Genomic DNA, 16,357 nt, shown 5'->3' with positions numbered 1-16,357 from the left:
TCAGTACAGAAAGGTCATATCCTGAGATTTTACAAGCTGACTGCAATCATCACTTGATGCAAAAACAGGCAGTGTTGGACTATGTTGTTGAAGTTCGTTAAAGGGACTGTAATAATGTAGTTTTAAAGATCTAAACAATAAAATAAAATGATTTGGCTCTTCGAAAACCAGGGATTAATAAATGAATTCGAATTACCGTTTTGATGAACAGAGTTCTTCGTATATATAAAGGCATTTGTAGTCTCTTGTTTCTAATAGCAACGACTTCCGGTAAATGCGAAAGTCGGTCAGAGGCGTTAATTCTTATAAAATAACCGATGTATATTGTTTTTAACTTCATTCGCAGTAACTGATCGCCAGAATTAATCACCGTTTACAATTAGGGATTCGGCTCTGATGATGACTATCATCTATTTGATGCTCTCTTCATAGAAGGAGCTCTCTACACCCTCATTATTTCGTGAATGCGCTGTAATTGTGAAAAGAAATATTCGGAACATTAACAAAGCAGCTATACATTGTAGCGGCCGGCCATTTACGCAAGTTGTAATGGAAATTAGAATCTCCTGAAAATAAATCTTCAGAAATCAGATGAAAAAAGGGATATATTCCTGTAACCTATCATTGAGTTCCGTCACTTCTAGCAGAAATCCATTACGCTTCCTCTATATATAATTATATATTTTTATCAGACGCATCATTGCGTTCCATTAGTTGTTGAACACGAATCGTTTTGTTTATATATGTTATTCTTACTTAGTAATACATAGAAAAAATATTAAAGATCATCGACATCCCGTGGCTCACGTGACAGTGACTTTCACATTTTATGACAGTATGTCACAAGATGGCAATTTTGACCCATAATGAAACAGTTTACATCGCCAAAAATTTTTGTCTGTACTTTCAGCGCAAAGGGTGTATCACTAAAATGACCCGCAGGTCCCGAGTTCGAATACTGTATGGGCCTTTGTTTTCATGAATAGCGGTAAAATTCTAAAAAAAAAAAATGAAATTTTTTTCTTGTCTTTCCATACCTTTAAGTAATTTAAAGTTTGGGCCTGTATGTAGAACTCTTTCCAAAGGTGTGGAGGACCCTTAATTCATAAAAAAAAATGAAAAAAAACCCACATCTAAACGAATATCAAAGTATTTGGAAATACTAGTATGCAACCCGTATAAGTTTAATAAAGTTATGATTTGTAAAATATGATTTATTTTTTGGTCTCTTAGAGGATTTTATTATTTCTACAATGGGTAAAGAAATTCAATAGACTTGTAGAAATGTATGCTTGTTGTAAAGAGATCTTCGTGAATACAGGGCATGAAATAACCCGAGGACTGGACCCATTCGTATCGATCTGTCATTTTCTGAATGCGTGAAATTCCATTGAATTTTTCCCTCTCATTAGTCACTGGCTGATGCCTCTGCTCCCTGGCCTAGCGTGTTGCCTGGTGTTTGGTCTGTTGGACTATTATAAGACCCACTTTGTCGGACACCTTCTTGTTTTCAAGAGTTCGTGACCAGACAAATTTTCCCCAGACCCCGGCATATACAAGGGGTAATTTACAACACGACAGAATAGAGTTATGGTGGAAAAGATGGACACATATGTAATAACATTCCGGCCCAGGGAAAATGAGAAGATTGATTTCCAAACTGAACAATCACATTTAATGTATAAGATTACCACAAAGCAGCAACCGAGTCCAAAACAATGTTTACAGCACAGCTAGAGAACCGGTCCCGACAAATTTCATCAACACACTTCTTCTTGAATTACTGAAGAAAAATAACATTTCTGGAAATAAAGGAAAGTCGATCTCTGAAGTTTGAAAATAACATCATAGCGGCGTTGTTAGTTTTTAAATTGTCTGGTGTCTAGTCCAGAATGAGTTTGGCACACGTTCTAACATTATAGGACATGCTTTGGCATAGTTCATTAGGAAATGACGTGTACTTTACAATTTGTAAATAAGATAAACAAAGTCCTTCTAAATGTTATAAGCGGCCACTAATCTGGCTATTACTATTCATGTTTTGTTACATCTACTTGTATCAAAATCATTTATACGGGCATCCCTACTAGAACCCGTTAAATTGAGGTATATCCTAGTATCTATTATATGCTCTATTTTATGTTTACATGTATTTATTGTGATCGGCTTCGGCCGATCACAGTTTTGTCTTTATGAGACATCCGGCAAATTTTACTAATTGCGCACGTATGCGTAAGAATATTTATCGGAAGTATAATTCGCCTACTAAAAGTAAAGCTTATCCATGCTATTTCGGAAACCAACAAAACGGTGCTATATATATTTTATTGCATGTAGCGTAATGCTTTCGTATTACATTAACAGACAATGATATTACATGCCAATAATTCCTTTAAAAGGAATACTTGTTTTCGGCAATCGGTTTTTAGAACGCAGTTCGCAGTTCGCAGTTCGCAATTGAATAGTGAACTGCGTTCTATAGAACGCAGTTCGCAATTCAAAATTTAGTGCGATTGAATAGTGAACTGCGTTCTATAGAACGCAGTTCGCAATTCAAAATTTAGAATTCATATTTGGGGCCCGCTTGCCTTCTATGCAATTGAATAGTGAACTGCGTTCTATAGAACGCAGTTCGCAATTCAAAATTTAGAATTCATATTTGGGGCCCGCTTGCCTTCTATGCAATTGAATAGTGAACTGCGTTCTATAGAACGCAGTTCGCAATTCAAAATTTAGAATTCATACTTGGGGCCCGCTTGCCTTATATGCAATTGAATAGTGAACTGCGTTCTATAGAACGCAGTTCGCAATTCAAAATTTAGAATTCATACTTGGGGCCCGCTTGCCTTATATGCAATTGAATAGTGAACTGCGTTAGAACGCAGTTCGCAATTCAAAATTTAGAATTCATACTTGGGACCCGCTTGCCTTATATGCAATTGAATAGTGAACTGCGTTCTATAGAACGCAGTTCGCAATTCAAAATTTAGAATTCATATTTGAGGCCCGCTTGCCGTATATGCAATTGAATAGTGAACTGCGTTCTATCTAGAACGCAGTTTGCAATTCAAATTTAGAATTCATATTTGGGTAGTTTTTAGCTCACCGAAACGAAGTCGGGGGGATCTTATGCTATACCCTCGGCGTCGGCGTCCGAACCTGGTTAAAGTTTTTGTTGCAGGTCCTGTATCTAAGTTATTACTTGTCCTATCTTCACCAAACTTGCATGGATGATGCATCTTGACCTACTCATGGACTTGAATGACCTGAATGCTGAATCAGGGCCATGAGTTTCAGATGCTGGAGGAGGTTAAGGTTTTTGGAGCAAGTTAGAGTTTTTGGTGCAGGTGCCCTTTGATAGCAATTTATAGGTTACTACTGGTCCTAACTTTACCAAACTTGCATGGATGGTGCATCTTATGATACTGATGCATCAGACATGCTTTAATGCTGAATCTGAGCCTTAGGTTTCAGATGCTGGATGAGGTTAAGGTTTTTAGAGCTGGTTAACGTTTTTGGAGCAGGTGCCCTTTGATGATTATATCTTAGTTATTACTGGTCCTAACTTCACTAAATTTGCATAGATGGTGCGTCTTATGATACTGATATACCTGGCAGGCTTGAATGCTGAATCTGAGCCATAGGTTTCAGATGCTGGATGAGGTTAAGGTTTTTAGAGCTGGTTAGCGTTTTTGGAGCAGGTGCCCTTTGATGATTATATCTTAGTTATTACTGGTCCTAACTTCACTAAATTTGCATAGATGGTGCGTCTTATGATACTGATATACCTGGCAGGCTTGAATGCTGAATCTGAGCCATAGGTTTCAGATGCTGGATGAGGTTAAGGTTTTAAGAGCTGGTTAAAGTTTTTGGAGCAGGTGCCCTTTGATGATTATATCTTAGTTATTACTGGTCCTAACTTCACCAAACTTGCGTAGATGGTGTGTCGTATGATACTGATGCCTCTGACAGGAAGGAATGCCGAATCTGAGCCAGAAGTTTCGGATGCTGCATGAGGTTAAGGTTTTAATAGCTGGTTAAAGTTTTGGAGCAGGTGCCCTTTGATGATTATAACTTAGTTATCACTGGTCTTAACTTCACCAAACTTATATGGATGGTGCGTCTTATAATACTGATGCACCTGACAGGCATGAATGCTGAATCTGAGCCATAGGTTTCGGATGCTGAAGGAGGTTAAGGTTTTAAGAGTTTGTTAAAGTTTTTGGAGCAGGTGCCCTCTGATGATTATATCTTAGTTATTACTGGTCCTAACTTCATAAAACTTGCATGGATGATACGTCTTATGATACTGATGCACCTGGCAGGCTTGAATGCTGAATCTGAGGCGTATGTTTCGGATGCTGGATGAGATTTGTTTTTTTGGAACAGGTCACAAATTTTATAGATAATAGCTTGCATAGTTGATTTAACTATAATATTAATGAACTGCAGAGGTAGCTTCAGATGCAGATCTCCATTATCAAAGTTGCTAAAAAAAATTATCCTATCTAAAACCTGCTTGATAGATGTGTTCGTTGTTAAATGATATAATATGATTCCTATGATATAGTATTGTATGATATGATACACTATTGTTTTATATGATACAATATTATATCATATATTATATTGTAAAAAGTTATATGATACGATATGATATTGTATCAATTTTTTTTGTACATTATGATATGATATTGTATTGTGATATTGTTATGTATAGTATTGTTTATTATGATACAATATTGTATAATATGATATTGTATAATATCACATATATTATATTTTATCACATGCTATTTCATATGATATTGCAACATAATATAGTATCATATGATATGATATTGTATAATATATATCATATCATATGATACGATATTGTATAAAATGAGATTGGTTTATATAATATATTATTATATCAATATATGAAAATGTATTATATGATATTGTATAATGTGATATTGTATCATATAATACAATAAAGTATACTATGATATTGTATAATATAATATAGTACTATATCACATGATATTGTATCAATTGATATGATACAATGTTGTAGCTAATTTTATTGTATCATATGATACAATATCCTACATTGTATTAAATATGATACAATATCATACAATGCAATATCATGCTATAATATTATACAGTATAATATTGTGATGCATTATGTGATATGATATTGTATCATATATTATTATAATGTATCATATCATATCAATATCATAATATATTATGATATTGTATTATGTGATCAAATACAATAATGTATAACAAGATACAATGTCATATCACATGTTACAATATCATATTTCATCATTATTTATTACAGTATTTTATTGTAATATATGATATATATTGTACTGGTATCATAGGATGCAATATAGTATTTTATATTATCGTATTGATAAACATTGTATCATATAATACCCTATGAAATGAACATATGATTATTATACAATTTTTATTATATGATATTGTTATACGATATTTTGTCAAAACAGTATCCATGTATATCCAAGATCATTAACTATGATTTTCAAATAATATGATAAAGGTAGTCTCATAAAGGTGATTCCTCAAAAAGGTGATCCCTCGTCTCGGTGAGCTTTGTAATCTGTTATTACCTATGTTTAAGAATCGGGCTTATATGCAATTGAATAGTGAACTGCGTTCTATCTAGAAAGCAATTCGCAAATCAAAATTTAGAATTCATATTCGGGACCTGAATTTTTCAGGGGCATCTACTAGTGGTATTTCACTACCACTGTGAAAATATGGTGATGCAGTTATCTATAGTTTCTGAGAATCGGGCTTATATGCAATTGAATACTGTAGTTTCATTGATATTCAAGGGCATCAATTTTCGTGGATAAAGTGAAAATCACAATATCAAGTATACGTAAATTAGTGGCCAATGAACCTATCAATACAAAATGTTAATTAAAATTGCACTTCAATGAATATTTAATTTCGTGGATCAACTAAACAATGATCCACGAAATTCATATCCTTATCTAGTGACACACTAGTAACTATATTTTTATTCATATGCACTGATAATAAATGAAAATAATATATATATTTCAAAGTACATTTTATTTATTTTTTATCCATGCTTGCGTGCATGCATATTTCAGCATGCGCAGTCTAATATTTCCGGACACGACTTCCTACTAGACTGTGAAACTTGCGAAGTTGCGTTAGCGCGACGGCGTGTTAAGCGCGACGGCGTGTTGTGCAAAGTTGTGTTAGCGCGACGGCGTGTTGTGCACAGTTGCGTTAGCGCGACGGTGCGTTGTGTACATGTGTTAGCGCAATGTCTCGTTTATCTGAACGCGATGTCGCGCTAATGCAAATGGCCCTATCCGGACACCATACAGATCTCAAAAACTATAGATTACTGCATCACCAAATTTCACAGTGGTAGTGAAATACCACTAGTAGATGCCCCTGAAAATTTCGGGCCCCAAAAATGAATTGCGAACTGCGTTCTAGAACGCAGTTCACTATTCAATTGCATATAAGGCAAGCGGGCCCCAAATATAAATTCTAAATTTTGAATCGCGAACTGCATTCTAGATAGAACGCAGTTCACTATTCAATTGCATATAAGGCAATCGGGCCCCAAATATGAATTCTAGATTTTGAATTGCGAACTGCGTTCTAGATAGAACGCAGTTCACTCTTCAATTGCATATAAGGCAAGCGGGCCCCAAGTATGAATTCTAAATTTTGAATTGCGAACTGCGTTCTAGATAGAACGCAGTTCACTATTCAATTGCATATAAGGCAAGCGGGCCCCAAATATGAATTCTAAATTTTAAATTGCGAACTGCGTTCTAGATAGAACGCAGTTCACTATTCAACAATTTGAATTGCAAACTGCGTTCTAGATAGAACGCAGTTCACTATTCAATTGCATATAAGGCAAGCGGGCCCCAAATATGAATTCTAAATTTTGAATTGCGAACTGCGTTCTATAGAACGCAGTTCACTATTCAATTGCATATAAGGCAAGCGGGCCCCAAGTATGAATTCTAAATTTTGAATTGCGAACTGCGTTCTATAGAACGCAGTTCACTATTCAATTGCAAATAAGGCAAGCGGGCCCCAAGTATGAATTCAAAATTTTGAATTGCGAACTGCGTTCTATAGAACGCAGTTCACTATTCAATTGCATATAAGGCAAGCGGGCCCTAAATATGAATTCTAAATTTTGAATTGCGAACTGCGTTCTATAGAACGCAGTTCACTATTCAATTGCATATAAGGCAAGCGGGCCCCAAGTATGAATTCTAAATTTTGAATTGCAAACTGCGTTCTATAGAACGCAGTTCACTATTCAATTGCATATAAGGCAAGCGGGCCCCAAATATGAATTCTAAATTTTGAATTGCGAACTGCGTTCTTTAGAACGCAGTTCACTATTCAATTGCATATAAGGCAAGCGGGCCCCAAGTATGAATTCTAAATTTTGAATTGCGAACTGCGTTCTATAGAACGCAGTTCACTATTCAATCGCATTAAATTTTGAATTGCGAACTGCGTTCTATAGAACGCAGTTCACTATTCAATTGCATATAAGGCAAGCGGGCCCCAAGTATGAATTCTAAATTTTGAATTGCGAACTGCGTTCTATAGAACGCAGTTCACTATTCAATTGCATATAAGGCAAGCGGGCCCCAAGTATGAATTCTAAATTTTGCATTGCGAACTGCGTTCTATAGAACGCAGTTCACTATTCAATTGCATATAAGGCAAGCGGGCCCCAAGTATGAATTCTAAATTTTGAATTGCGAACTGCGTTCTATAGAACGCAGTTCACTATTCAATTGCATATAAGGCAAGCGGGCCCCAAATATGAATTCTAAATTTTGAATTGCGAACTGCGTTCTATAGAACGCAGTTCACTATTCAATTGCATATAAGGCAAGCGGGCCCCAAATATGAATTCTAAATTTTGAATTGCGAACTGCGTTCTTTAGAACGCAGTTCACTATTCAATTGCATATAAGGCAAGCGGGCCCCAAGTATGAATTCAAAATTTTGAATTGCGAACTGCGTTCTATAGAACGCAGTTCACTATTCAATCGCATTAAATTTTGAATTGCGAACTGCGTTCTATAGAACGCAGTTCACTATTCAATTGCGAACTGCGAACTGCGAACTGCGTTCTAAAAACCGATTGCCCTTGTTTTCTCCCTCTTTTCATCCCTCCTTTTCTTTTCCATTTAATACTATATAGATTCCAACAATTTTGTAACGAATGTCGTAATGATAAAAACTATTTATTCTCCATCCGGGATAAGTCGTGCATGACGAAACTACTAAGAATAGATTGAGAATTTCCGTAATGTCGTAAACTCACAAACGTCAAGAAATTCATTTAGCTATAGCACTTGAAATTTTTCCGCTGATGAATACACTGACTGGTCATATAATCGCCGACTCAGCTGGATGCAAAATATTTTGTTTGCTCTTTGGCGAATTGAGAGAAGCCTAAATTTGCAACTCTGGCAAGATACACTATTTCAAAGAATCCCCTGCATAATGTTTGTAACCGTTAATTTTTTGTGCATATTTTCTGGATTGGGTCTGGAAACAAAATGACTCATTTTTGAACCGATCATATCCATAAGTTTGTTTGATCTTTGATAGTGCTAAACTAGCATCCAGAGTATGAAACAATATCTCTTATCAGTGGATGATGTCCAAGAACGTGTTCTAAATAGACTTTGTGGAATCATCATTACCGTAACGCGATGCTCGCATTTTTTTACCGTTATAGCATTACCACAGGAGAGGCGGCTATATCAATTCACAACAAATCTACGGAAAGCTTGTAATTGGAATCGTTCTGGACCAGAACTTTGATCAATACACGCGCTGTGAAGGCGGCCGGAGGGCCCACTAGAGGGCGTGTTATCGGACATCTAGTCGTTCTACATCTTGTCTGACAGAGATATCAAAACCTCGCACACACAAATTATTTTGCTTACTAGATTTTCCCCGAATGGTCAATAAAGAAGAAATTAATTTTGTTTTGCATTCAACAAGACAAATCGTTCCTTTGGAAGAGGTTTCTATGACAGAACTTGAGAGTGTGAATTTTGAATTGTGTTCGAAAACAGTCATAGTCTTTAATTTATACTTAATTGTAAAAGTCCTGAAATAATTTTAGGTGCTTTAATTTACATGTATATTATATCTGATTACATACCAAACATACGTTTCACTTTCATTATATCCCTTCAAAGGCCATCAAGTATGTATTTATATATATATATATATATATATATATATATATATATATATATATATATATATATATATATATATATATATATATATATATATATATATATATAAAGTCTTTTTCTTTTTGTTGACCATGACCGGGGGGGGGGGGGGAGGGGGGGGGGAGCAAGGGACATTTTTGAAGTTTCTTTTAAACAAAATATTAAAGAAACATTGAATATTAAAACCAATTCCCTCCATTCCACACAGGCACTTTTAAGACCTTATAAAACGATTTCAAATTTTTAGGATTTGGGGGCTTAGGCCTGGCCTCTCGATTTCCAAAATAGTGCCACGCGCCTGGTTTTGTATGCCATAGTGTCAAGCTCTTCCACTGTGTATTAGGGTTTTGTGCAGGGTTTTGGTACTTATGATACAATGTGATGGATAATTACGCCAGACTTGAGTACCAAGGTGGCATTTGTGCACTCGCTTAAGATGCAATTATGTAATAATTCATATATATACCAAATGATCGACCCATTGTCTGAAGAGTATATATAAACACTTTAGGTTTTAGTGTGTCTCGCCTGATAGGTGAGGTATTTGACTTTAAAAATTGATACCCCAATGGATAAATTATTTTCCTACAGGAAATATTGAAACCCTTTGGTATTCAGATAACTTATATGTTATAATAATTTTCTGATTATTTATCATGTTTTCTTTCTCTATATTTGTTTGTTGAATCAACTTTTTTTGTATTGTCATCAATGTAAAAATATGGCAATTATGTGCTTTCTCAGTTTAATCTGGATGCTTCATAGCAGTATGATCCGATTTCATGTATTATTTTAGGGATGAAGAATAGTTGTTAGTCTATTGTAGAGTTTTAGCATTTTTTACGAATGTTCTTAATATTATTATCACCACAATTTGCAAGTGTTAAAAAAATAACCGAGATGTGTTTTTATCTGTCTTTACAAATAACTAATTTCAATTATTTTCCTTTTTTTTTTACTCCTTTATTTATAGTTTGAATTTTACGTCCTACCCATTACGCATAAAATTAAATTAAACTTCGCAATTCAAAAAATCATAATTTGTCTTTCTTTTATTTTCTTTTTACTTTCTTGGTGTTGGTTAGGCTTATTTCTGTGTTTGGGATATGTTTACCGGTCAAAAAAGCTGGACAGCGAAAGCCCTGATTTCGACGCTCGTAGAATCCTCGCAGAATGTTCGATAATCGCTGCATTTCCTCTGTAACTGTAGACCCTTTTAATTCCCTGCTGAATTTTATCAAGAATTGTAAAACAGCGTGTAGACGAATGTAAACACTTCAATAGTCCGAGGAATTATAATCAAATTATTCCTGATTGGTGGCGATTATTTAGGGCTTATGCCTACAGTGTGCGTTTATCAATTAAACAGCTATAAGATTAGTTTGCGAAGTTTATTATCATTAAAAACACATTATTCTGTATTTTGTAAGGTTTAATGAAGAGCCCCCTCTCCGGGGAAGAATTAATGAGCGTTGGTTGGTTGGAACTTTTGTGTTTTCATTTGGAATACACAGTACAACAGATCAAAATAACTACGCTGCGAATGCGTGATAAAAAACACAGATAATTAAAACAGTGAATGGCAAAAGTTTATAACCTTTAAAAAAGGTCTTTTGAAGTAATGCTTAATCTTTTAGTGACAATATGAGTGGTTCTTTAACGTGTTTTTACATGTAGATTATTAAACGTATTGTCATTCCCCCCCCCCCCCCCCCCCGTTTGTAAACCATTGGAAAATGACATAGAATTATTTCTTTACGCTGCGCAGTATCTCGAAATTCTGAATTCTTTTAAAGAATAAAAATGCCGTCTTAGAATTCTCAATATCGAGTAAAAAAATTATATTTAATTCCATATGGATAACAACTGACAAAAAAAGAGATAAATTCCTCTGCGCAATTCTACATCAATGCTAGTGCAAATAGCCGATCTAAACTTTAAAATTATTGATTATGATAGTTTGAATCACTGGGATATTGGATATTCTTTGAGAAATTATATATGTCAATCCTTAAATTGATACTTATATTCTGTCAAAAATATTGTCGGCGTCTCCGAATTGAATTCTAGCAGTTTTTAAAAACCTGGCTTTGTGATAGCCCACTATACATTAGAAATGTCATTATATATTTCAACAATTGCACTTTTTGGATTAGTAATACAAGTCCGTAAATTCTTGGCCAACGTCTCATAATAACGACACTTGTTACAACTGAAATGGTTCAAAAGTTAGAGACCTAAGGTAACATTATATATATGCCAGCGAAACTTGAGGCACCCTTTTATTCCTCATTGTTTGTTCACGTATTCAGAACTGAAAATAGTTAGAATTTGTGCTTTAGAGAACTTGTATGATAAAATTATGGAAAATATCAAATTTGAAATTGCATTTTACAATTAAACCATTTGCGAATACTTTTCTCCATCTTCTTATACATTTCTTATTTTTAGAATGACATTGAAAGCACATTGTGCATGGCACTTGCCTAAACACCAGAGCACAGTTTGCAAAATTAAATAAAAAGCGTTAAAGACCTTCATTTGAGTTTGCTTCCATATCTAGTTAACATATCATATCCTCCGTATCCATTGGAATATTTAATCCACGATAAACTCCAACCGAACAGTGACCCCATTTTGACCAACAAATATTATGGTATGAAAGGTTAGAAATGGCAAGAAAAATAACTCAACTCAAACATCGATTTTCATTGTTTGTGGTCTTGTTATCAAATCATGTATGGAAGGAAAAACAAAACACCGGTCTGATCAGGTTTTAAGTGTTAATCATTAAACACGAGATTTCTCGATTTTCTCATGCTCGTGCATGTTATCACTCAAAAAAGTGGTCTAAAAATAGCTATATGAGGACGTTTATGGTGATTTAATTTCACCTCAACATAATCCATGCCGATTATTTGCCCCACCCTCCGCAATTATTGGGTCAGCAGCTGTAACAGTGGTCGCTGACAGCTCTATATCTCATAATTGATGGGCCAAGCCTTGACTCATTTCAAACTCATGAAAATCACATCTGGCAAATATATCACTGATTTACATCATGATATGGCAGTTTATAACGCAAATAACTTAACAAAATAATTATTAGATTCAGATTGGTACCATTCATATTTTGATAAGATTTAATTGTGGGTGTGTGGTCTCATGACGATGTTTTTGATTTGGTTTAAAAATAAGGCGTTACAGCACCATTAGTGGATCCAGAATTACCTTAGGGTGGCGTTAAACGTCAGAGGCAGGCTAGGGTTTGGGCGCTGGCATGGAGTCCCAAGTAAGTCCGGGACAAACCCCTGGGGAGGGAACAATGCGAGTAGCCACTAGAAGGACTTGAGTTTTTGAGATATTTCAATTGAAATAAAACCATAATAATTATTGGCCTAGATATCAATTTTCCCTTTAGCTGCTGGACGTTTTGTGTTGTGGACATTTTACGCTTTAAAACTTTTTAAGCCTTAACATCTGATGTAAGAATTGCAAATATTTAAGGAATTTTTAGCAAAGAAAATTGTATTTCTTTAAAGGTCTCCTTTATTTAAATTCACTTACTTGTACCATTGACAACATTCAACATTTGTCTGTACCAATATTGCCACACCAAGACTTGTCTTATAGGAATGAAATATAAGACAATCTAAACGAATAAGCAGATAGAAAATCAGTTTGAAAAAGAACTATTACCAGTATAATGAACCAATGTAAACAACAACATGGCACGAGCTTTGTTTACATAACAAAGGTTTTTTAAAATGATATATCACCTTACATTTCCCTTTTTAAGACAGTCTCATTAAACGATTTCATCCATATTTTTAAAAGTATGATCAAAAGATGTTTTTTTTTTATAGATCTTAATTCATAAACTTAAAACGTATTATTTAATGACTGGACATTATTTATTAGATACCAATATCAGGCATTAATTCACACCAAATTTTAAACTTTATACAGATTGTTAATTGCAATAAAAACAGATTGTCCACTACCTCATAAAAATACAAAAAAATCTTTTAAAAATAAACGAGAGCTTGTATCCTTATTTGAGCAACCAAATCATGTTATAGAAATGATACTTTAATGATCCATAAAATACAGTTTTGGTGTAGCATTCCACCTTAACTGTTGTGAAGTGCGGTAATATATATTTGATTTTGAGAAATGCTGAGGGTTGTGTAAAGTGAAATTCAACTGAGATTGTACATGCAAACTGCACGGAAAATGGAATTTTTCAAACACAATCGCAAATTTTCACAGTAACAAATTTTTGACTGATGTTGTCCCTTTATATTCCTAAAACCTTTTGACTTATTAATCACAGGAGAGCACTTTGATACACTATTTTGAAATGAAACTCTATCAATTCTAATTAACTCTAAACAAATCGATTTAACACCGAAGAGACGTTTTCAGTGTTTACATGAGTAAATTAAATAAAGTCATTATTAATTCACTTTATTTGAGAACAATTCGATCGATAAATAAACAATGTTTATAAGGTTGCTTGTATATAAACTTGGATGAGCACGTGATCAAAAGTTTTGACGATTCACGTTTTTAATTTTTATTTTATTTATTTATTTATTTTTTTTGCTTTACTGCGTAATCGATCATTTTTAAATATTTTATATATGAGAAGCATAAATGATTTAAACAGGCTTTCGTATTACATAACCAGGAAAAGAAGTATGATTTTTAAATCAACAGTTTAATAATAAATTATAAACTAATTCACAAATCCCTGGTTATATACTGTTGAAAAGAACCCCTGGTTATAGACTGTTGAAAAGAAGTGACATTCCTGACAAGGTTTTGGTTTACAGTAATCCGTGTCGGGTCTATATTGCAGAAGTCGACAAGTAAGTAACCATGGCATTAAACCATGTACAATATACCGTATCTCATTCTCATACTCATACTCATTGCTGAATAACAATATCAACAGCACAGAACGCATTAATGAATCACTTTCAATAAACACGTTTAGTCTTACCCAATACCTATGTTTATTTTCAAAAGTTAATAAATGCATGAATGAATAAATAAATAAATGAATATAAGATAAAAAAACGAAAAAAAAAATGAATTATGAAACATTGCATGCAGACTATATTGAGAGTTCGCGCAATCTAAAAGGCGAAAAAAGTGTGACTTAAACAGGCCGTTTTAGATTTATTATGAATATTCATCGTTAAGTGATTTGTTGACTGTTTGACAGTTGACAGCATCAGGTAAAGGGACAAATTAAATCGACACCGGTCAACTGTCACCGGATATGACGCCTGAAGCCGTCTGCCCGACACGTCATCAATACTTGTATTATTTTCCAGGTCGACCAACTAATGTTTGGATTCGTCTTGTTACAGCGGCGAAATCCCTAAAACACACAAAAAACAAAACCCGACAAAACACGTAAGTCTTTCTTACGCGTCGGTTTCACGTGCCGTGATATTTGTGAAACGGGTCTCATTTCAACTTCCAGTCGAGTTAAGAACGCCTTTGAGAGAAAAAATAATAATAAACGTGATTTTCTCTTTGTACGGATTTTGCGAAAAGTATGAACGGCGGGCATGTTCGTATGGTTTGCATCGGTGTCTGTTGATTTGGCAAAAGAGACCGTTGGTTTTGTTTCAAGCTGATCTGTTTTGTAGTTTAGCTTGTTTTAAAAAAATAAGTTGTTTGCTTTGCATTAACGTCTTTTTTTACCCTTTCCGCCGCCCATAGAAAAGCCAAATGAGTACTAGTAAACCTAGTAAAAGTATTCTCTTAAAACGCATTGTAGGAGATCTAGATTAGTTCGCATAAATCCTGCATATGCCAGTACTAGAAACTGGATCATCAATTTTGAAAAAGCCAATGTACGTCACCGTGTTCGAATATAACTCTGCTAAGTTCTTGTCTATACAATGTACATGTAAAATTCAGATCGTTTGTCCTTAATTCCAGAACATCATTCTATCATACCGGAGAAAATAAAGGCAATTACGTCCACATTTGAATTTACTAACATATCAAATGCTGAGCGATACATGCAGTGGTTTCTTTATTTTTGGTATCTGCACAAAATTACAGGCACGTATATGAGGTCTGTTTTCTTTAACAAGTCCCTCAGTCGTGCAATTAACTCAGCAATCCATCTTGCCATCAATATTTCGCCACGTCTGTCTCTATTCCTCCCTTTATACTGTTTAATCAGATCTACTCTATGAATAACTGATTACATAATTTGCGTTCTGGCCTACCAACCCCGACATACTTAAAACCTTGTCTCCCCTGTCTGGCTTTGGGTGCGATTACTTGCTTTTGCGATAGGAACAAAAACCCCTTATCCTTCTCTAACAACGGGATGAGTCTGGTCCGTTTACTGTGTTGATAACATCACGGTAACAACAGGAAACCTCAACAACGGGATACACTGATCACTTGGTCAAACACTCCATCTGTATCTATATCATTGCAGAGCTTACATTCTACATTATCTAGATTAGAAACTATTGTTTTACTATGATAACAGACTCAGCCACGTTGCCTTATGTTACTCATTCAGTAACAAGATGCATTGTTTTCATCATCTTGTTTGCAAACAAGGGTTGATCCAAAAGTAATGTCACACTATGCACAGCGCTTCTCATGGGAGTGTATTGTATAACATGATACCTCAAAATTATCCCAATCAAAATTTTAGTTCAAGTGAAAAATTGGATACAACTTCGTTGAATAGCTAAAAAGATATGAATGTTTATAACATGATATATACGTGACATCGCCGCGTCATAATATTATGTCTTTTTTAGGTTTTTAATTTAGATTTAATAACATGGTTCGACATTTGAACAAAGATCCAAGCAACACAATATTTTAAAACAGATATGACACAGACTTTTTCTAACTGTTTTAAACCATTAGGAAACTTTACCGTCCATTTCGGTTAACAGAATAAAAAAAGCCGGATATGTGAATAGTGATACGATGCATTATTTTGCTTCGAAAGACAAAAATTATTAGAAAATGATACTGGAATTGATATATCAACCTAA

Source organism: Magallana gigas, chromosome 3 (genome assembly GCF_963853765.1).
Source record: "Magallana gigas chromosome 3, xbMagGiga1.1, whole genome shotgun sequence".
Lineage (NCBI taxonomy): Eukaryota > Metazoa > Mollusca > Bivalvia > Ostreida > Ostreidae > Magallana > Magallana gigas.
This window is presented reverse-complemented; position numbering follows the sequence as displayed.